At 41.9% G+C, this 22,296-nt stretch overlaps 1 long non-coding RNA gene across 1 annotated transcript in view; it reads left to right on the top strand.

The window, feature by feature from the left end:
* LOC146361376 (uncharacterized) overlaps window positions 1-22,078 on the top strand; it is a 48,235-nt gene extending 26,157 nt beyond the window's left edge. Inside the window, exon 3 of the long non-coding RNA XR_014799525.1 lies at window positions 20,582-22,078. This is a non-coding gene — a long non-coding RNA (uncharacterized LOC146361376). The remainder of the gene's footprint in view (window positions 1-20,581) is intronic.
* The last annotated feature ends 218 nt before the right edge of the window (window positions 22,079-22,296 follow it).

Genomic DNA, 22,296 nt, shown 5'->3' with positions numbered 1-22,296 from the left:
GGGAGTGCTGCAAGGCCACTAACTGCCTTTAGCTATTGATCCGCCGGTTAAATTGCATGCACACAGAGTTAGTGGAGAGGGAGCATTGAGAGTCAGCTGCTAGGCCGATGCACACTTGGCTCACGATAGCCGCCATCTAATGGTAATTGCTTTCGATCTCTCCCCGCAGACATGCGATTTACAGCGCCTCTTCCCCTGAATAGGTGACACCAAATATTTTGTGTGCATAGCATGTGTGTATGTGGAAGAGGAGGGACAAGGAAGGAAAAATGTATTAGAGTTTGTTGTCATGCTCAAGCAGCTGAAGAAATAAAAAAAAAAAGCCAGAAGAGCCATCGACATCAATAGGAGGGGGGGGGGCAGCGGTTGTAAAAACATGATAGTTGATCATCTCTAAAAGGGACACTTGGCTTTCTCCTCACCCTGCACTTCATCACCGTGTCGCCGCTGAATGGTGTTTAGGGAGCGGAGGGAGGGGTGGGTGAGGCTTCTCCAGCAAGCCCCCCAGGTGATTACACTGAATGGATTACAGCGGGAAACGGCTGTCCTTCTTTCAAACTGCCAGGTGGCGTCCATTTTTCTCCAGACCTCATTGTTCAGCTCCGCGTACAGGACAGATTTAGACGGCCCAATAAAGTCCCGTCTTTAGAAGAGACAGCTTGATGCAACACCTTCTGATCTGAATGGGGGATACAGTAGATCAGCCTCCTCGGCGTTAACTTGGGACGAGCTAAAACAAAGGTAGAGTCCGGGATGATATGCGGCGCTCGAGCACGCTTGGAAATCCACCATAAGCTATTAAAAACTGACCCGCTGGCCATTTTCCAAACTAATCAATCTTGTGCCCATTCACTCGTCCTCAACTTTTTTTTTTGCCCCCTCCACCACCGCTCATCTCTTTGCCTTGTTACAAACAGCAGCCGAGTTCATTAGTTGGTATTTGCATCAGTCCATTCCCTACGGAGTGCCGAGCTGTTTGTATCCCTCGTAGCCCGATACCTGCCAATGCTAATCCTGTTTACAGTAGCACTAAAACACAACTTAGTGGGCCATCCATCCCAAACCTTTGTGCCTGTCAATAGGCTTAGCACGTCGACCAAATTTATGTCAGAGTTGTCGCACAGGATTATGTAAGCCATTTGTACCACTTGTCTCTGCGTTTGCTGGCTGTTAACCAACAAATCATGGTTGCCGATTTAAAAGTTCGAATGCCTTTTCAGAAAATATCTAAACAGCATCAAAATGTTTCTCTTTGGATTGCTTACAAGTAGTCCAAAATGTGGCTGCGAGGCTACACCTATTTTGTCATCTTCGTATTGGCTCCCCATATGGTTCAGACTTTAAGATCCTTGGAGATCACTCTCAGAGCTCTGCATGGTCACACATCTGCATAAACAGACTCTTGCATTTGCGTACAACCTGAAGGCCGTTCAGGTTCTATGACTAAAACCTTGTGATGGTTCCTCTTTCTAGACCGAAAACTAAAGAAGACTGTGAATTTGAGGTTGCCGCTCCTTAACTGTAATACAGTGCCGTTACAACTGAGATCTGTGGACTCTACATTAACTTTTTAAGAGCAGGTCAAGACAATATTTGTACTGTTGTTATGAAGCACTTGGCCAAAGCTTCAATGCGAGCAAAAAGGACCAAAAAGTCATGCTTCAGCCTGCTGAAAACTCTGTTTCTGACTGTTTTTCTACTTGAGTTCACAAAGCAGTTTGTGATAATGTCATGAACTATAATCCATTGATTCGTGTTCGTCAACATGTCTTTCTTGGCATTATTTAGTATTTCTGAATATGATTTTATTCATTAAAAAAAAAAAAAAACTATGAGAAATGCAAGTCGAGTCCTACCTCTTACAATTTTTCACACACGGTTTTTAAATACGTTGTTAATTACCAATATGCTGTTTGGTTAGAGTTATACACCAATCCAAACCCTACTGTGTTAGGGTTAAGGAATTAAAAAGTACTGATTTAGGGTAAGAACTTAAACACTACTTGATTAGCTTTACAAAAACATCATTGTTTGTTTGAAATAACAGCTAGCTGGCACGAAATCTATGTCCCATTCAGATCCATTACTTGCAAGTTAATGCTTAATAATATGAAAAAAAAAACTTAATGAACACGAAAACATAGATTACTTTTCCTGTGACTATTTCACAAACCTCCGTGAGTCCAGGCTGAAGAGACGGTCTGACATCTGTTCATTGTATCAAAGTAGTTACGACCAATAAGATGACGCCATTTCAACCATTTGCTGGGAAGTCTTTTTACAACCACGAGAGTCGCCCCCTGCTGGCTCTGAAAAAGTAATGCAGGCTTAAGCCTTTCTGCATTGCTTTCACTTTTCACATCAAGAAGCTTGTCCTTCATACTGTTCGTACTCTACATGATGGCACACCAAGTGTATAATGGTGTTCATTCATTCAAGGACACAAAAGCCCTGTCCACATGTGGTTCAAACTTGTTTACGAGGGGCAGCCAGCCAATCATCTCCAACCTATAGTAGTGCAAAGGGAACTAAAACAACTTGCTTTGGACAGAAATTCACCTGAGGGATTGCATCGAGGCCCGGTATAAGATAATTCTATTATTCTGAAGTGTGCATCATGCGAAGTCTGAGAGTGAAGATAAGAGGCTAGAAATAAGCACACGAGGTCCCCTTTAAAAGATTTCTTCGTTCTCCTCCATAGAGTTGCTTCTGATGCGATAATGAATGAATATTTGATGCCAGATTCGCAGAAGCATCAACAAATCAACAGAGCTGGAGTTGTGAGGATTTTACCCAGCAACAACAAAATAATGAGGCTGACAATTAGTCATCTGCTCCAAGGGGGAGCTTGTTATTCATCGTCTCTTAAACTTGGATTTGCGGCTGCTTGGGAACAATATTATTAAAAATAAATAAATAACTAAACAAACCTCGATATGAGATCTTATTTGAATCCATATCAACTGTATGGGCTTTTTGTTGTTGTTGTTGGGGTTTTTTTTGCTTTTCCTTTCAGCGACTGGAAAGGTTGCGTGCTAGTTTCACGAGCACCTGATGTGTCCTACTCTAAAGTGTTTGATTCACCCAGAGCTGATGTTAAAATGGATTCCTGGAAGTTTTCCAGCACTGTTTTGTTCTCGCTTTTGTTACCTTTCGAGTATTGTGTATGATAGAGGGACCGCTGGGACTGTTTGTCACACTGATCCTCTTATACTGCCTCAATCCCTTTGTTTAAAGCAACAATTAAAACTGTTAAGCCAGCCACTGTTGTATTTTTCCCTCTAAGAGCATTTTTTATCACTTCAAAGAGTTTAAGAGCCTTGATAAAAAATACCATATTTCAACAGCACTCATTTTTATGTGAGCAAATAATGTCACTTTATATTATAAGCAGGGGAAGGGGAGTGCTGTAAGTAGCAAGGTGCAACTGAGCTGTGTGGTTCTGCCTTTATTTTAGCCTCACGCAGACCGCGCACCTCAACGTCTCACTCCGTCTACACCAAAAGAGCCTAATTCATTCATTTACAGCATAAATATAAAGTTTCCTGCAGCGGTTTATAATCACCCCACTCAGCTTGTGAGATAGTTCCAGCTATTCAGTCACTATCCAGTGATAATTCCCTCATAATGAAGTCATTTTCATTTTTTGGAGTATCCTTGGCCTTGCTCCAGGTTCCCTCAGATGGCGACCAGATGTCGAGACGTATCTCTAAAGACTCCCAACACTTAATTTTTAGGGGATTCTTCTCTCAACATGTGAATCTGTCATTCAAACACGAGGGGGAGAAAAGCATGGAATCAGTTTTAAGCTCCATCTTATGTTGTTTTTCTTTTTTTTCCTCCGCCTTCGTCTCTTCAGCGAAGGACCCTTTAGACTCGAAAAATATTGATCGGTATCCATGAATCCTTTTGAGCGAGAGGGTCTGATTGTTGGCAAAACATTTAAACATGCAATATGGTAGTATCTGCCTCTCTCATTAAGCCACTGCACAAGGCTGAATTTAAAGTGATGACAAGTTAGTGGCGAACGTAAACAGGCAGAATTTGCTTGCCAACAGAGGCAAGTGTGTTAGTAAGAGGTCTAGGGAGCAAGAAATAGTCTTGAAATATTTATAGGGTTTGACTTGGATCCCTCCCTGAGGATCAAGCATTGAAAACTTGCAATCCGTGGATTGCCAAAGGCAAACTGACGCGGAGGTCAAGCCTATAGGTTTTTCTTTACATGAAAACAACTCGTAAAAGGGACAGAGACAGAGCAAGGAAGAGGATAATATATTCCGCGCCCAGGAGCGGGGTTTTAGCTTGAGAGGGTTATGGATTTTTTTTACTCCTTCCCGCTTTTTGTTGTTGCAGACATCTCCCCTCATTTTCCCTGGATCAAAAATCCATTTTGGATCATCCATTCGATATTAAATCTGGCAGGTACTTGTATACACAACAAACTCAATTTGCCGAGGCGATTTTGAGATCTTTTGCGGGATGTGTCGACAACAGACAACAAAAAGATCCTTTTCTTTCATTTGTAATGCCACGGCAACGGTCGAGTCACATCGAGTCGTCCTTCTGAGGCGCCGAGGGAAGAGGACCGCGCTTTCATTTACATCATTGTTTCAGGGTCGCCTGCCTCATCGCAATTCAAATATTATAAATGTTTTTTTGTTTTTTTTAAAAGAAGCTGCTCATGTCATATCATGTATGAAATGGGGTGCAAGATCTTTATTGTGAATTTATCTGAAAGACACTCAAATCCATTTCATACCAAAACAGGCGCCCCTCCTCTGAAATGCCACCCGTGACTCTACAAACCCAGAGAGGGGCTGGCTTCTCATTTCCTCATGGTTACGCACGCAATGAGGCCAGGAAATTGGACAGTAGGAGGCAGCCCCTCAGTGTACCACATGACATGCCTCAGACCCTTCTCCTTTAGAGAAGCCAGAAATGTCCCTGATTACTTTTCTTTATTTCAGCCTCACCCTTCAATCTGAAACATTACAGTTTTTTGTATGGAAAGCAATTATTTTTCATTGAAGCCACAAGAACTCTGTCAGCAATTGTCTGTCCAGCGTGCGGTGTAATCTCCTGAAATGAGGCGAGACTTGTGTCCTGCGGTCTCGAGTGCTCTCGTGCAATATTCACACGGCAAAATCGCCTTTACGCAGACCCCAACACAACATGTGAAGTAATTGTGAGGCAACAATTACCCAGGCGAGGCCAGACGTAATCAATAGGCCATCAGACAGACGGGTCAAGGGTCAAATGTCAGGGGTCAAGGTTCAGCTTCTCTTGGAGACTGTGTTTATATGCATGTGTGTGTAGGCACTGCTTTCGTGTCCTCTGGAGGGAGAGGATGCTGATTCATAACCAGCAGGGGGATGGACAGTGAGGTGGAGTCCAGCTGTAGCTCCGTGATCTATTCTTCTCCAGGCGCTGAGTATTGATTAGAATCTACCACATTATTGCAGCCCCGAGGAGAGGCAAGCCAAACAGCTGGGACAACACTCGAGGTCCCTACTCCAGCACACCTGGGGAATGATACAGTGGAACTGATAATCTCACATGCATAAAATGGGCTGTTTAATGGCTGCGCGGGAGTGCAGAGTGCATCCATTTCCATCAGGTGTCCCGATTTTGTGCTTCAGAAAATCTTCTCCGAGTCAGGTTTAGCTACGAGGATTGGACACGTGTTTTTCTTTTTTTTTAAAAAAGGATAAACCCTGAAAACGACATGGGAATGTTTCATGATTTAAGCTTGGAAAAACATCATTGCCTCATAAATGCTCAAAATAAAAGCTAATACAAGCCAGGCTTGCCAGTTCATCACTCAGTAACATCAATTACATTAATAAAGCTAAAAAAAACAGGATGATTTAGGAACAATATACAGAGTAGCAACCAAAACATCCCAGTGACCCAGTGTTAAAACAAACATTTGCCTTTTTTTTTTTAAACCATAATCTTGATTCTAAAATGTTCACAAGTTTAACTACATTTGCAAATGTTACGATTTGATTAATATGTTGATATTTCTTCCTCACCAATCACCTGTGTCTGAGTCTATGGCACCATTATCCTAATTCATGTTACTAAGCAACCAGCTGGCACACCTGGTGAGTATTAGCTGCTGAAACAAAAACAGTGGTGTTGGGAATAGATTTACTCTTACTTGATATTAGGGGGAAAAAAAGTTTTTGTGTAATCTCTATAAGATCGTTTAATTGTTGTTGTTAATCATAAATGAGCTGGACTCGTGCCACTGATGTTTAGTTTTCTCTCATGTTAAGTGTCTTTTGTCACGTGTCATCTGATCTTTTACATCTTTCTTTTCTTATGTATCCATATTTCATGTCCGCTTTTATTTTGAAGGGTATTTTCTAATGCGACTGCTGTTTTCACTTCCTGCCTTTGTTCTTTTCCCACACTTTTTATTGTCCGATTGAGTTAAACTGTGCCTCGTTACCATTCTCTCCCTGGAACATATGTATTTAGCGATTGCCAGTAGTTGTGGCAACACAACAACCTCAACTTCTGCACAACCGTTTTTGGTCACAATGTGATCGCACAGATTGCCTAATAGGAAGCAACCTGTTGCCAACCTATCATGGTCCAAGAAGGTTAGCAAACAGTGTCTCATTTATAAACACAAACAGATTGCCAACACGTTGTGATTCAATCTGTCCAATGAGCATAAACTTGTCTGTGACGTATTGCAATACAACCGGCTGCCAACTGGCTGTTTTCTGGCTATATGCAAATATAGTAGAAGTATATCTGAGTTTCAGTTTTCAAGTATATTCAGCAGCAGATTTGAAATTTTTGACCATTTATCACAAACAGATTACATTAAAAGATCAAATTATCGCTGCAGTCCTGCTTTATTGTTTCAATGAAGTGAAGTGTAGTCGCCCTGTCTTTGAAGCAATGAAATTGCAAGTTTATTCCACACAGTTGCAATAAGTTTGGTCATGCTACAGTTTCCAACCATGATTTCCCTACTGTGACTGTAGCATGAATCTTTGCTGACTTTTTGTTGTTTTTCTCTGGATCTTTGTAGCTGATTTTCCCATTTTTGCTTTGTACACTGCAGTCTCCTTGGTGCCCTGGATTTAGACATTTAGTTAGTAACACAACACACTAAATCCGTGTTAAATATCCGTTCAGTTCTTTTATTTTAAACCTTTTGATCAGAATTATTTGATTTGCATTTCAGAAAGTGCATGTTGAAGTGATTGCTGCAAAAACATCCCTTTTGGGAAGCTTTCGGTTTGTGTTTCTGTTCTTTTTTAAAATATCTATCTGCTCACTGATTAGAGATGTTGTTGGTCAGTGCTGTACTCTATGACATTCAGTACATTTGTAGTGCCTCTCGAACTCATTATTTCACTGTTTGGCTGGACTCACACATTAAAGTTTTAGGCTTCAGCTGCCTCCCTCCTCAGTCACATTGCACAGGGTCACACGTTGCATTGCCTAACTCAGAGATTCTGACACATTTTGAGGCCAAGGACACTTTACACAGGAGGAAAGGTTTTCCCCTGATATTTTGAAATGCTTACCAGCTATCTAACTGGCTAATAAGCCAAGCTATGCAAAAGCTGGATGGATTTGTTGCACTGAGACGTGAATGGTGGCAGCTGATGGCAGACTGCTGTGATTTGTCACAATCATCTGCCAAAAATACGATTGCAGGGACAAACTAATGTGTTATTCAAATAGCCACCATCTGTAAATATACACTTTCTAATGATACAGCCAATTGTTTGAAGGACTATTTCAGACTTCTAGCATCCCCACACCCCCTTTTTGAGAACTAACAACTGAGTAAAATTGTATGTTCTACTTCTGGCGGAGAGGTGAGAAAAGTTTGGCTTTTCAAGCATCGGGACAGACTCAAGCCATTTAAATCACATTGAAAAGGATCTTTAGGGAGCAGGGTGTGTGCAAGGCAAGCCTGTCATGTAACCTTCAATGGAGAAGCGGTTAACATCCAGTTTACAGCTAGGTAAACTTAACTACTAAACGAAGGTCCACTGGCATGCTAATAAGGTGGTTGTTGCTCGAAAATACATCGCCAAAGACGTCATGTGTACATTTGAGTCCTGGAATAACAGATGTGAAACTTATTATGAACATACTTATGCTTTTAAAAGAAAACCAAAGTAGCTGCATATTTATTTGAACAGAGTTGTGAACCCAGCACCTTACCAGAACTGCTCACTTTGAAGGATATAAGTTGTGAATTTTCCAGGGAGAAATAGTGACTATGTGTCATCCACATTTTGAACAGCCTGAACCCCACACTGAGCTTTCTTACCCTTCATCCAATCAAACAGTCAGGTGACCTCAAACTGTGTGAGCTGTAGAGCAGCCAGCGGCTGGACCAAATGATCCAGAACCTTCTGTTGTAAAGTGGATGGCCTGCAATGCACAGGAGGAAGAGGCACAGTCCATCATCAGCCTCCTCCTGTGCGAGACCAACCCGCTACTCTTATCCATCCCTCCCTCCTCGTCTTCCTCTGTAGCAGGGATGTGTCCATGAAATATGTGCAACTTCCCACTGAAATTAGGGGGCCCTGAACCATGAAAGGCACCACAGGTATTGGGGTGTATGGTGCGCAGCAGCGACGGCAGCAGTCCCCGCTACATGCCTGGCCTCTATGTAGTAAAGCTCTGACGGCAGAAAGACACACGAGCACTCGTCTGTAACATATTAAAACCAAGGGAAATAAATTACCCCAGTGCGCTGATGAATTATGAGTTGTGTCTCAGGAGCTCGCAACGCTTCATAACTTGGAAATCTTCTTTGGAATATGGTGAGCATCACCTGATTTTTCTTCCTCCCTACGGACTCCTCAGATTTGTGGGTAATAATTGCATTTTCTACTAATCTTTGGGTCTAAATCCCCCAAAAAACCCTAAAAAAAAAATATATCTGCATTCAAATCAAACAGAGGAAGCTCCAAACGCACACACAGCTGGAGCTGAAAAGTTCATGGAAAAACCTTGATAGTTACAGGTGCTAGTGCGCAAGAGCTTTTTGTTTCATAAATGGAGTGCCACATTACTATAAAACCTGGCACTACAAAGAGTTTCGAGGAGCTAGAACCACTCCTGAGCTTGCACTGCTCCCAGAAGAGTAAACAGAGGAACTAACCATCGAAGCAGCAGGTTTAAATTAACACAAAATGAGAGTTTCTTCTCACCAAGGCTGTTGATTAAACCCGAGATGAATGCTCAGTCATAGCTAGCGCCACAGATAGATATTTAGATATTTACATCTCAAAGGAGCTTGAAATGTGACTTTGACCCTATTTACAGCGACAGGAATTATATTGACATTTTGGGGGTAATTTGGGCGTGCAGCACAAATACCGTTTGGCAGTAGCTTAGTCACACATCCATGTTTACACATCTGTACCCAGTCTATATGTTTCTGTTGGCAAATCAATAGAAGCATGCGGTGCTTGTGCCATATATGAGGCCTTTTCCTCATGCATCGTTAAGAGGTCTTCCTTTGGCTTGTGGATATGATTCGGAGCGATGCAACTTACAACAGTAAATGTGTAGGAGGAGAAATCCATAGGAGAGTAATAAGTTTAGGCCGCTGGCAACAAGGTAAATATTTGTGGAGTTAATAAATCCAATCCATTGTCCAATTCAATTAAAGGGAAACCTTATTGCAGGCTTAGCCCTCCAGCTGGTTCGTCCGGCTGCTTATTGACTTGTATAGTGCAGCTCAAGGTGGTTGCTTGAAACGTCTTCATCAAGAAGATTGTGTACGTGAATGCGGGAGATTGGTGCAGGTTTTTGGCAATGATTCATCTTTTTTTTGAGGGCACCCCTGACGAGCCGGGCATCAATCTACGCACCATTAAAAAGTGAACAACTTTATTTAGAGCATCACCTCTGTGCAATCTCGGAAGATTGACAATGTCAGAAGTGAAACATTGTTGAGCCACATGACTGATGGGCCGTTTGGAGGAAAAGTGGAGCGCTTGATGAGATATTAATCAGGCGGCGGCGGCGGGAGGGGTGGAGCAGCGCTGTTGCGCGTGGATCCTAAATGCGAAATGTGATGGAGATGTTGGAGATCTGAGGTGTCTTCTGCGAGGCGGAGCTTGTTGGAGGGGAATAATGAATCGACCCATTAGCATATTGTCACTGGTTGTCTTGTTTACTCCGAGGTGTTTGCCAAGCAGCTCTCCCCAAGGAGAAACGGGCGCTTCACAGTAACTTCTGGAGTAAACACTGATATGCTAATGTGTGTGCAAATACACACAAATACCCGCACACACATAGTGTATGCTCGCAGACAGCAAACACACAATAAACTTTGCTTTTAACAACCTGTGACGGGGCGATGGCTCACGTTCTTTGTCAATATTTATTGCAAAGAGGGAGGATGGGAGGGCTCAACATGGAAATGCAGGGCCTCATACTTCTCACCTAATACTGCCTGTTGTAGGGAATCAAAGGGTATAAAACAACCGAGTTTACCCACAGCAAACAACCGAGATGTGCTTTCACATGCTTATATCATCCAAACAGGCAAAACAATCAGGCACAACAGGGTTCCCGAAGGTATTTTCATTGACGTTCTCATGACCCATATGTGCTTGTATCATCATTTACAGCTGATTGCAGTTGTATCTGCAAAAAAGGGCTGGGACGTTCAGCTCTGTCAGTCCAGTCTGTCACTTTTTTCCCTCCTCTGTCTCTTTTACCACATTTCTATTTATCCCCTCATCCCTTTGTCTGGCTACATCTCCATCCTAAACTCTCCATCGGCACTTGCTCAGGCTCTCATAATTGCTGGTAGTCTGCTTAACAGTCACAATGCCTTACTGTAATCAAAGAACTGACAAAAGACCTCTTTCATTTCACTGTCTGCCTCTGTGTACAGTATAATAAGCTTCCATCTTGCTCACATGTCGAGAAGCCAAGGACCCCACCGCAGTAATTTTGCACTGAATGAGATGCAGGTGATCAAAGTCCGCATAGTCTTTTTGATTATCTAGAATAGCCAGGCCCTCCCTCTGCTATGCCTTTTGAACATCTTAAGATTCCTCAGACAAAAAAGGAGGACAAAAAATGCTATTCCTGCATTCTTCTTGTAGATATTCCCACTACACGCTTGCCTGGGAAGCTGGTTGTCCAACATTTTTTGGTGAAACTTTGAAGGAAAGTAAAGGACAAGCAGCTTCTGGAGGAATGAAACCTGTGCTTTGCCTATATATTTGTTCAAGTGCAATATGTACAGCAGTGGTGAGAGGAACAGAATCTAGTCTAAGTCTAGTATAAAATCATCTCTGATTGCCTACAGTTAAACTCTGAATGCTATTTTAATACTAACAATAATATACTAAATATATTTGCATTGCTTTAAAAAGTTTCATATGGGATGCTCTGTCCAGTGAACTCAATAACCCTTTCTTCACACCACAGTTTTATTTATATAGCATCAAATCACAACAGCAGTTGCCTCAAGGCTTTACCTTATATTGTAAGGTAAAGACCCAGACAATCAAACTATCCCCCTTTGAGCAAACTTGGCGACAGTGAGAAGAATAAAGTGCCTTTTAGCAGGAAGAAACCTCTGGCAGCGAGACCAGTTGGGTGTAATGCGATGTCATGTTTTGTTGTACTAACTTGGAACTGGACTTTGGGCTATAGAGACCTGATGGCGAAATGTATATCCCCCGACCGGTTGAGAGTGGTTGCTGGCAGTCGCTGATTTAAAACTGGTCGCAAAGGGGTACAACTTTACAACTTTTTGATTTGCTTTAGTTGTTAGCATTTTGGACTACTCCCAAGTAGTTTGTGTGAGAGACGCTGACTTGTCTACAGCCATTCGCAAACTACTTACCAAGCTGTAGCGAAACTGTGAAAACTAGAAAACAAGAAAGAAGAAAGTTTGCTTTTCAAATTAAGCAATGATAACATGTATCAGTTTTAGATGCTACCCTAATTAATAACTATTTCTTATATTTACTGATTACTTTCAGCTGTTTATTTAGCATTTTTGTTTAACTACTGTATAAAAGATAAACTGCTGAAAAAGCAAGCTAAAAATAAACATTGAAATTATTAGCTAAAACTGTCGCTAGCATCTAGCTAGCAAGTTAGCACCTTTCTAACTTTTTAGCTTAAATATTTGCTTTTTGTTGAAATTAGTTTCCAATTGAGCTTAAATAATTAAATTATTTTTTTCATCCTTGGCCTTTTTTGTGTTAGCTATCTAGTTTATCCATTCTGTTTATCTAGGCATACCTTTAGGTATTTATCTATTTTTAAATAATGGTTTAATTGCTTTAGCCATCCTGTTAGCTAGCCATGTCTTTTTAGTTTTAGCTGTCCATTTAGCTGTTTATGCATTTTCTTTAGCTATTTCATCTGCTAGCAATAATTTTAGCTAGTAAATTTCAGTTGATTTTTGATTACCCAATAATGTCCACTATGATCCAACAGTTTTAATTGTTAGCCAAACATTTACCAAGCAGATTTAATGATTTCTGTTAATGCCTCTGCTTTAATTATTTGTGCATTCTTTTTGCCTGTACGTGACATCTGTTAACATTTACTGTTTAGTTAACTATTAACCTTTTGGTCAAAGTCAAATTAGTTGAGGTAATTTGTCCATGTATCTACTGGCTGCTGCAGATTTACCCCCTGGGCCACTTGTAACTCTGGTTTAGAAGCACAAAATAAGAGGTCTGGAATTTCTCTATATTCCCTCTGTCAGTTTCTTGGATTGTTTTCCTGTGTCTTTCTCCTTCTTGTTTCCTTTTTGCCTATGATCAGTTTTCACAGGAAATGTCAGATCCATGCAGCTCATGTGTGTTTTGGCAGTCGCCAGTGTCTGACAAGCAAGGAGGCTGAACCAAGTTTAGGAATACCTGCAGGGCTGTGCGGCACACTCCAACATTCAATTAGGGGATTTCTCAGGTGATAAGACACAACCAGCGGGGCAGTATCCTGGGGATCCCTGCCGTCCCCTTTCCTCCTGTCCCTCCATCCGTTAGGGGCTCCAAATCCATTGTCAGAATTATGGCGAGCAGTTCAATAATTCAGATTAGAGCTCATGTTTATTAATGTCCTACATCTGTGCAAACAACGTGTCAAGCCGAGAGTTTATTGTAATTGCCTGAGCAAACAAAACCTGAAAGAAGCAATTTCCAGTTACAATGTGCTATGACAAGTAATGAGGCCATTGGCATTCCACTCCCATCGTCACCGCTGCTTCTTTTCATCGCCCCAGTATTGTGTGTGATAGATATTTTTATAAGGAGTGAAGGTGCTGGATAATGCGGTGGTGCCACTAGAGGCAGGTTAGTGATTAAAGATAATCATCATTTTCCCCCCCCTGCAAGATCTTATTAGGTTTCCCTTAGCATTACTTACTTTGACTTCCACGTGGGACCGAATGGCGGCACGGACGTCGCCGCAACAACCACAACTACATGGCAACTATTAATTTGCATTCTTGGATGGAGGAAAAAATAATAACATTGCCTTGTGCCACCTGAGGGACACACGCTGCCTCGCAGTCACACTGTTTTGAAAATAGGCATTGCGTAATCTGCCAAAGCAGCTTTAAAAGGAGAGCTCCAAATAATTGGAATTGACACAGGATATCAACCCGGAGTTTCCTATCTGTGTCTAACATATTAGCCATCTCTCGAAATTAGCTATTATTGCCTAATTGAATTTTGGCTGCCAAATGTTTAATTAAATGGCAGTTGTAGGTTTATTGAATTTGCCCTGTGTTTGTATAATGGCTGAGACCTGTGAGCAGATTATGGAAAGTGCTGCAGTTTGATACATTTTTCCTCTTCCCTCCATGGTGTTTTAATGTGATCACAGTCTTTGTTTTCAGTCACAGATGGTTGAGAGCAACCAGGGGCTTGTTCTGCAATAGACAGCCATGCTGTTACACTGGAGCTGATAGACCCATGAGGACTTCGGATGCCGATTGATGTCTCTACTTAGCATTGTGCAGTGTACCTAAACTCCTCTCTTTTGGCTCAAATAGACTTATAAAGTGCCAAAATGTCAGCTGGAGATGTTTTTCTAGCCTACGCTTTCTTAAGCATTCTCACCATGAAGGACATTGTGGAAATGTTCCATAACATACATCTTTTAAGGGTGAGGTTGCCTTTTTTATGGCCAAAACTTGCAATATAAGTGAAATATTTGCAGTTTTTTCCACCATTCTTGAATTTCAGAAATCCCTCATTGAGGGGTTTCTTGCTGAATCATGCTAAATATGAAAATGCTTCCATACGTAGCGACCTGGAGGCTGCTGTGTCGCTCAAAGCGCTGTGTTCGCTGTATAAGCGCATGTTTACAGCGAGCGGAGGGCAGCTCGCTCGGTGACAAAGTGTTTAGGCTGCAACTCTGTCTGATGGCTCGGGGATTAGAAAATCCCTCTTATGATTGATAGATTTATTTGTCACTGCTGTCTGGACGCGAGCGGCTTACACCCCGCTGAAGCTGGGGACCATTAATCAGTGTAAATAACGCTCTTCTTATACACATATCAGGAGTCTGTACGTGGAGACATTTGACATGGAAGGGGGTGGGGGGATATTTACCGCAAATAGGCGTGTGAGCGGATGATCAGAAAAGTGACGCGGGGACGTACGGTGGCGAGGAGCTCGAGGACTTTTGCTGCTGATGCTAAACAAGAGGAAATTGGTATTTTATTTTGCCGCTCAGATTGTGGAGTTCGGGACAGTGGGGCGTGATTTTGATTAATGGCTCTATCGGATTTCGCCCACGTTAAGGACGGCATCTTACTTTCAAAAATATGGATGGGTTTAATATTTAACTTTTGGTACAGGAATGCAGCCAAAGTAGTTGCAGAAAGTTCAGTCAGCACTGAAAATGCACTTCCAGCACAGCCCCCCCCCCACCCGGTAGCATGTTTAATAATAGCCTGGTGATTATTGCTCTATTAATTATAATTCTAAATACATTCAGGGCAAATAGACATTGCGATGATTATCGGACGTGTTTAATGCACTGCATAACAATGGTCAAACATGTCTGCTTGATGCATTTAATCTCACCCCATTGTTGTCCAAAGAAATGATCTGATTGGGCAACTTCTCCGGGGTATCACTTCACCCAGGGTTTGCTATTATCTTTGCATAAATGCGCACCTTGTCATTATTTATTGCTTAATTAGCACACCGCTTAATTAAATCGGCATTAATCAAGGAGACAGAGGTGGCGCTTGGGGAACACTTTACACATGTTAGCGATACTGTACTTTATTATCCAAGGAAGCATAAATCAAGCATCCCTCGCTGGAATTAACTGATAACAGTCGGCTGTTTGTGAAATGGAGGGAAAAAAATGGTTCCCGAGTTCTCCCGCACTCAGGTACCATCCCGGTGTAATAGAGGCTGGAGGTGGACGGGTATAAAGTGGACAACAAAGGTGATTTTATCACCTTCCTCTTGTACGATATAGATTAAGAAGTCTTTTGCTTCTTTTTGGGGCCAAAGGACGGAGATAACATTGCAATCTTTACTTTCTAATCATCCCTGGGACAGCGCGAACCACAGTTGGTGCTACGTTTTTGACATCTGAGCTCCCGATTCAATCTGTCCGACTTTGTTGAAAGCACACCCACTTTCCCACACGCATTTCTTTTTCATACACTATCACACGCACCCCGAGTACGCTCAAACACATGAATCATTTTTAATTTGCTTCATAGATCAAAAAAAAAAAAAAATCTATGGAGAAAAATAATAAAATAAATAAATAAACCCAATCTGTGAAAAGACATTTGAAGCTGAAAATGGTATTTGCTCCCCGCTGAATGTGTGGAAGTGGTAGGCTCTGCGGGCTCCTCTCCCCTTCACTCTCTCAATCTTAATGGAGAGGAGACAAGGAGTGCTCCCCTGTGGAGAGGGAGAGATAGGCGTGGGGTGTGGTGGGGAGGGTGGAGGGGTGTTAGTTGGAGGAGCAGGGGAAGTGGAGGAATCATCTCTGTAATTAAAGCTGCTTTAATAGGAGGTACCAGGCAGTGGAAGGGAGGTCAGTCCCGATGGAGATGAAGCCCCCAGAACGGCCAGCCTTGCGCTACACCCACCCCCACAAAAAAAAAGCCATCCCAGGAGGCAAGGTGGGGGCAAACTCCTCTTTTAGCCTACTGCCACTAAGAGGATTTCACCGGCGGGCCCTCGTGGGGAAGGGTGCTTCGGTTAGAGGGGAAAGAGTGGTGGTGGTGGGTGACGGCAGCAGTGGTGGTGGGGGTAGAGAGCCCCTGCTATGGCACAGTGGAAAGCCCTGATTAACTCTCACCACCAGTCCAAAACCCCGTCATGCAAATGAAGGCAGCCCGGCGCTTTTATGGAGGGGGGGAAGCGCTTGTCAGTCAGGCTTGGCCGTCCCTTGATGTGCTTCCATTGTAATTCTAGGTGTGCTGGTTGTACCGTCTTAGATAGGAGCGCAAGGTTGATTCATCCCCATAGGATTGTTAAAAGGTGGATCTGCTAAGTTTTCAAAGTGACTCAGACGGAGGGGGGGCGGGGGGGGGGGGGGGGGGGGGGCGGCTAGCGCTCTCTTGTCAGCTCTTTCTTAGCCCATCACAGACACTGGTTTTGAAGATTTTGCTGTCTGACTTTGTGATAATGCATAATGGGAATTCTTTGACAGTACAGTCGTCCCCCTGAGGACAGGCGGTACACTTGGGCCCCTGAAGGTATGGCGTTGCCAGGGCGTCATTCGCAGCTGTTTGAGCGCTTCATCGAGCGCTTTTTTCAGTACTTTTTTTATTGTTTCCACTTCTATTCCTAGGCAGAGGTCACTTCAATCTGCACACCTCTTAGCAGTGAATGGAATTTAAATCAATTATACGAATGTTGCCGAAGAAATATTTGGGGTCACAGGCTCACATTTTCAACTGTTTCTCGGTTCTGTGTTATCTTTGGTCCTACTGTAGCTCAGCTCCGATCCTCGTGAAACCTTTAGATGCTGCCTGAGAGCTAATTTGGAGTTAAATGTAACCTTCTGAGTAGCCTGAAAAACCAGTGTGGGAGAGAAAGGCCACGTACAGCTCTCCCTTTTTTTCTTTTTTAAAGACAGCTCACTGTAAATTAAGACCTGGAGGTAAAGTGTGTTGTAGTTTCTTGAGTCACACACACATTCAGGTTTCTCTGCCTGTCACAGATTGTAGCTTAGCAACCTTTATCACGAGCCCTCTTTGACCTTGACAGGGCTTTTCCTCCTGCTTCGGCCTCCTCTTAATCACTGCCAATTCCTCAGGAATTGGACCATCGTTAGGAATCTTGGAGCCAAATTTGAACTCTGTATTTACCCAAACATGCCATTAAACTCATGACCTCTCTGGCCTTGTTGAACTTAACATTTCTGACATGTTTTCTGCCTGAGCTACAAGAAAATGTGAACATTATCACACATTTAGACGAATAATCACCAGAAGTGTTTTATGTTTGCGTTTGGTGCTTGTTTTTCCATTCTGTGCATGAGCTAGCGGGGTCCAAAGCGTCCTGTACTGTAACGTTGAACATATGCAAGCAGTGCACTGTATATCGCTTTTATACTGTAGGTATACCTGAGTGACAGTATAGGGCTCAGTCATGGAGGCCTAGAGAAGGGTGGTGACCCCCTGGAAACCTTCAGTTGCTTGGTTAAAGTGTGTATCCCCCAAACACCAGTTGGAGGTTGATGGATGTCATCAAAAATCTCCATGCAAAGAAAATAAAATATTGTTATTATTATAATTATATTAGGGTCTTTACCTTACAATATAAAGGGGGAGACTATTGTTGTGTAAAGTAAAATATGCTTGGATTAAATAACTTCATACCAGATGCATTAATTTAATTTGATCAGTTAAGTTTTACATTATAATCAAAATAACAAAATAATTTACATGTAAACAAATTAAAGTCAGAATTCTGGGGATACATTTGTTTTTCAGTGCGACTGATTTGGTTAAATGTAGTGCGCACATACTCTCCTTTTACTCTTTAGCTGTAGTAAATGCTGAAGAAGTGAAATATTTGCCTTCAAAGTAAACGCTGTGTCATACCAATTTAACCAGTGTGTTTCAAATGTGCAACTTTTATTCTGAAAGTGAACATTCTCTGTTTCTCTGCACAGCATTAATTTTAAGCACATTGGAAAAATGCTCGACTTTAAAAGGACCATCACTGTGAAATAATTAGTAAAAATTGCAGTAAAAGTGTCACTGATTTGTTCTTTAACGCACACTGGAATAATGTTAGGAGGTTGAAACTATACACCTCTATACTGATATATATTTATATATTATACTTAGTAATCAAAGGTTATAAGCTTAGAGACACCTACCACTGTTTTATTAATTGTAATTAATATTTTTTGTTGTCTTCTTAATGGTGTTTTTCAAGGCGTGAACAGTAAAATAATCACAGTGAAGCACAAGCTTCATCTCTCAAACAGGTCACATGTTACAGATGTTGCAATGATTTTATTTTTTATTCTAGTGGATTCCCTACACTTACAGCAGACAGCTGGTGTTGAGAATGCAGTTGAATAAATTCTCAAAACACATAATTTTAAGATTTCTGGAGTTGACATCAGTCTTCAGGTTCTGTCCATGAACAGCATCAACATGCTGGTCCAGATGTTTCTGCTCCTGGTGAAAACACTCTCACTTTCCTTCCTGGATTAAAATACTTTAATGTCAGTTTTAATTCAAAATAAGATGGTAAAACAAGGATGACAGATCTGGACATCAGGAGATAGAGATGCGTGAATGACTCAGTTCAAAACACACCGACAGCATTCCAGTAAGGTTGAATAAAATGATTCAGTTTTGAAGCTTAACTTTAATCTTAGCCAAAACCGGTTAGCTATGGACCCAAATGGCACCAGTTCAAAGCAACGTAAGCTAATTGTGTTTCGTGTTGAACTTCCATCACTGTGCAAAGGCCAGCAGGGGTTTTTAAAGAGCAACGGGCCGAGAAGCAGGACATCACGGGTTCAAACAGATGATAGCTGACGAGGCGTTCTGGCTGTTACACTAGCAGGAGTGGACACCTTGGAAAACAACCTGACAAATCGGCCACAGATTTGAAGTTTACGCCATTACATTCTCACCTAAAACATCTTAATGCATTAACACCTAAGATGCAAGCACACACACAAGCTAGTACTGGGTTGTAGTCGATCGATCTGAGTAGGTACTAATGAAAAAGGTGCTTTAGAGAAGCAGCCGAGGTTTGGATTTTTGTCCTAATGTGGAGTCGGTGTTGTGGTCCAGGATTTCAGGAGGTCGTCTGTTGCGACCAGTGAGCTACATATCCAGGCTAAAGTTAGCTGTTGCTTGCTGTTAGCATTGTGCGAGAATGTAAGAAGGATACTGAGGCTAGATCCTCTGGATCGCGGGGTTCTCATTTTTACAGTTAGGTTACGGTCTAACCAGGCGTTGGCAATAAAGCATCTTTTAAAACATGAAAAATGCTACATATGCTGCAGTTTAAAGAGTCAAACTGTTCAATATGCTTTATACCACAAAAACAACCCAAAGGCATCGACTATCAGGCTTTCTTGTTTCTTCTGCTACTGATTAGACTTTAGTTTCCACAGCTTGATATGTTAGAGTGAATTATTTCTGCAAAGAGAAACCTGCGCTCTGCCTCACCCCTGGCAGAGCAGCAGTCTTAATTTTAGGAGAGGAAAAAGAAGTGACTCGAAGCGAACGGATGGCAACTCTCCCATCTCTCGCATTTGTCATTTGTTAACGCACTTGACCTCATAATCAGACTGCCAGCGCAACAAGGCAGCAAACAAGTTATGTCATGTTATCAATTTATCCAACATGACAAAGTAATAACAGCAATAAATGAACATGTACTTTGGAGAGGCGGCGTTGCAAATTGAAATGCCGGAGTGTGAGATGTGCTTCTCGGCAAAAGACGGAGCAATGAAGATGATGGAAAATCTAATATGAAGGAAGACAAGTGTTTACATTGCGGCTTTGTGCGTTTTACATCCTAAGTACTCTCCGTCTCTTTGTTAGCATCCCCAGGGCTGCTCTCACTGGTAGCAGAGCAGCAGAGCGGAGGCACAGTCGCAGTTCCAGTATGGCAAATAAAACAGCCTGATCTGATGGAGAAAATACTGCAAATTTATAAGCCTCACTGTTCTCGTTTTGACTGTGTCTGGTTGATTTTGCACAGGGATGGCCTGCTGGGTGTGGCTTTCCTCCCGGGGCAGTACAGTTGGTTCCAGTTTGAGAGTCTAAATCAATCCATCAATCACCCGAGGAAAGGAAGACATTCTCGCTGAAGCTGGAATACACCTCGATACATATTTCATGCACCTGACCAACCTCTCAAGTCACTCTCATTTGACATCAATTCTCCGGGCAGCCCTCAAAGGCCCTGGGCAGTTCACCTGCACACAGGACAGGCTGGCTGGTTCATATACTGCCAGGTCCTTCTTTATTCTCAACGCCCCCGGCACTTCACAGTTCAGCAGCTCTGCACACCAAACAGCACATCAGCCTGACAAATACAGAAGAGTGATAAAACAACATGTTCTCCTCTGTGTCTCCTAGCACGCTGCAAGTAAGCAACAGAGCTGCAAGACCGCATGGAGGAGTTACCTGGAATCATGAAAGGAGGCGTCTGGGGAGCTCGGAGGTAGCTGAAATCCCCTGCAGGTCTGGGATCAGCTCAGGCCAGAGACCTCTCTGCGTTTCTTTGTTGAAGAAAAGAGAAGTGGAGCAGACTGATGGAAGCAATCAAAGGAGAATGTGTTATAGTCATTTTCTTATAACTGTATACATGTGGCTGTGGACATGTTCAGTGAAGCCATGAATCTATGGCTTTTTTGTGGCAGCTGCTGCCATAGACATTTGTGTTAATGGAGCTGATTCACAAAATGACAAAAGCTACTTGACAGCGGAAAAAAGTGATTAACATGGATTGATGCAACGCCTTTAATCATGAAGACTATCAGCACTGAAAGAAACAAAATGGATTCTTTGTCAAAACATGAAAATAGTCTTTTAAAACACCCAGCATTTTTACAATGAACTAACTTTTCCAGTTATGAAAATACACATTGTCTCATTTTAATTCCCTCTAATAGTTTTCCTACACTTTAACCAAAGAGATGAACAGCTAACCCTTTACCCACAAACACTCACATCCAAGGTCTAGATCGATGGCTGTGTAAGCAAACAGTTAAAGGAAGTAGGGGATAGACGGTCCTTTGCATGGACACAGATACCAGCTAATATTTGCTATCATACGAATAAAATACTAGAAATACTAAAATTTCACTCACCAAAACTAGTTAGTCTACTTATTGACACATTATTTTCCAAACAACTGCATTCAAAATGCTCCAAAAACACCACAAACATAAAGGGGAGATCTGTCCAGCAATTAGATGTGGTGACCAGTGGCATTCAGGTTAATATGATTTTTAACACCCAGAGAGTTCTATTGACCAACCCAGGCTTGGTATCAGGTGGTAAACACATTTTTTTTTGCTATTAAATCAGGCATTATCATGGGTGCCTATGGGGGTTAACTCACTTTTGAAGCCCTTTTTTCATTTTTAACCTGGTTTATAAGTTTCTGCTTGGTCTAAACTTATTTGAACCTTAATCAAAGATGTGTAAAATCCTGCGTATTTCTATATCTAAATGAATAAAAAGAAGAAAAGTCATGACTGGAGGGTATGTCTATCCTTTTCACTTGTAAAAGTCATTTAAGGTCATTTATAGAGGATCATTCTGGTTACACAGGCTTACATACAGACTTTTATGAAGGCAAACATAAATACACAATTAAAACAAGTGTAAGAGTCTCATTATCCATTTGTAATAAATACATATTACTGGTTATGAAGATGCCGGTGCTGCTAATGTAAAGAAATATCGTATTTGTGGATGTGTATGATGAGCTATGTGGGTTTTTTGCAATCTCTGTCTCTCTCTCTGTGCAATTAGATTTTTAAATGTGTAAAGGATTCTCTAAATATGCTCTGAGATTTGTGGATGTGTACAAAAAGTGCGTAAATATGTATTCAGAATGTGCGCGATTACAACCCAGACCGCCAAAAAGTTGGGACATGGTGTAAAATGTAAATAAAAAAAGAAAAAAATTTGCTAATCTCATAAAACCAGATTTTATTCACAGTAGAAAAAACATATCAAACATGTAAACTGAGAAAGTTTTAAAGAAAGGTCTTCTAGAGCATCCGCTCTACTTTTAACAGCAGTCTGTGAACATCTGGGAACTGAGGCGAGCAGCTGATGGA

The sequence above is a fragment of the Perissodus microlepis genome, chromosome 23 (assembly GCF_051167445.1).
Source record: "Perissodus microlepis isolate ML-2025 ecotype Zambia chromosome 23, ASM5116744v1, whole genome shotgun sequence".
Classification (NCBI taxonomy): Eukaryota; Metazoa; Chordata; class Actinopteri; order Cichliformes; family Cichlidae; genus Perissodus; species Perissodus microlepis.
Note: the sequence above shows the minus strand (reverse complement) of the source record. Positions and strands in the feature narration are given on the sequence as shown.